The following is a 1,990-nucleotide window of genomic DNA, read 5'->3' as shown; positions in this document are numbered from 1 at the left end:
GTTAAAAAAATGTAAAAGTATATATATATATATATATAAAAATATTAAAAAAATTTAAAATTATAATTATATTGGTAAATTTTTTTGGCGCTTTTTTTTATAAACTCAATGCGTGTTATTTTGTTTAATGAAAACTCGTTGATTATTTGCGCAATGAGCTCCTGTTTTTTTTTTCATAAAGTTCGTTTACTTATACCAGAGACTTAGAAAAGCTCAAATTAGTATACTGGTATTATCGTTAGCAGTTTGGAAATTTACCTGTTTATAAAACTTTTTTCGATGGGAGCCGTTTTGTAATAAGCAAACAATGGACGAAAGCCGTTTGGGATGCGCCGTTTCAATTAGGTTCGAATTCGGTGGCGTTTTATCAGAATGTGCACCGCTGACGCGTATACGCATCAACAGTTTATTCTATTGGGTCAGTTACGTGTGTACGTGTCAGTAACATGTAGGTGCGTTCGTATCTGACATAATTTTATCGATTTTATTTTAATAAACTCTGATATGTACACCGACTGTAGACAATAAACTCTAAATTTAAATCTATAATTGGGTGGGTTTTCGTTATTTTCAGATTCACGTTATCGAATTATCGCGTCCGGTATGAACAACGCAGCGTCGCGGTATAACCCACGAAATCACGAGCGTTGTTGAAAGTGCTAAATATAAGTTGTAGAGGTACGATCATAATGACAAATTACATTTTAAATTATAATATTATAGTATTAAAATATGTTATTGTTGTTCTATGATAATATTTTAAAATGCATTATAAATAGAAATAGTAATTTAAATTTCAAGTAGCTAAAATATTTTCCACAGCTTAGCTATGTGTTAAATTAGATACATAATATTTTGATCAAATTTAAGAAATAGGTATGCATCGCGTGGAATTGGTGGTGTAATACATAGTCCTGCATAGGAAATGCACTGCAAGGCGTTATTTTTGTATAAAATATCGTTCGGTATTCGATTTTGATAAAAAATTTTCATTTTTCTGCCTCATTTCTATTGACTATTAAATATAGCTAAGGTTTAAAAATTATTACAATATTTCTTATAGGTAAATAGTATATATTGTAATTAAACAATCTTAGAAATATATATAAATACAAAATATAATAACTCAATAATATTTTTTGTAATTTGACGAAATGAAACTGAATAAAAATAATTAAAACATTTTTATATGTGTATTATACTCTAAGCAACCCGTGTTTAAACATTCTTATCGGGAAATCGTATGTTTTTTAGAAGAATGTCCATGCTACAATTTCGAACATCAAATCGATTTTTTTGATTTCCCCTCATTTCTATTATGTGCGTGTTCAAATCCACACCATGCACAATCTAAATATACCGCGTTATGTAACTTGTCACAATTACACAGGTGGTGCACTGGTGCTAAACATTAATCTCGGGTTAATGATCTTTGGCACGGCAGCGAGAAACCTGTAATTATGATATTATTATTATTATTATAACGCCACTGCACGTCGAAATTGTGCGCGAACACTAATACCGATCGTATTTCGACACGAACTCTATTAAAGTGTACGTCCCCGCGGCCCGCATGTCATTTCACGATATAAAGCCAATTTGTTTGTCACAAGGACACCACCCTCGTTCAATTTGTTTTAGAACACAATTCTAAGAAAACCAATACCCCGATTAAGTGAATATTATAATACGTGTAGTTTGTGACTAAAGTTGTCATAAAATCCCTTTCACTGGGTTACGTGACTAATATCACCACATTCATTCACCGTTTGATTAGATTCATGAATTCACCGAATTCAAATTGTACAATTATCGTGTTTACTCGTTTTATGATAATCCAATGTCAAGTGTAAAATAACACAGTTGTAGTTATGTATAAATAATAACAGGAATTAGTAAATTGCAACGAAATAAAGGTATGTAATTTACAACAATTTGTACCTAAATTAATATACATTTTCATTAATCAATGTATTAGATTATTTCATAG

The sequence above is a fragment of the Rhopalosiphum maidis genome, chromosome 3 (assembly GCF_003676215.2).
Source record: "Rhopalosiphum maidis isolate BTI-1 chromosome 3, ASM367621v3, whole genome shotgun sequence".
NCBI lineage: Eukaryota > Metazoa > Arthropoda > Insecta > Hemiptera > Aphididae > Rhopalosiphum > Rhopalosiphum maidis.
This window is presented reverse-complemented; position numbering follows the sequence as displayed.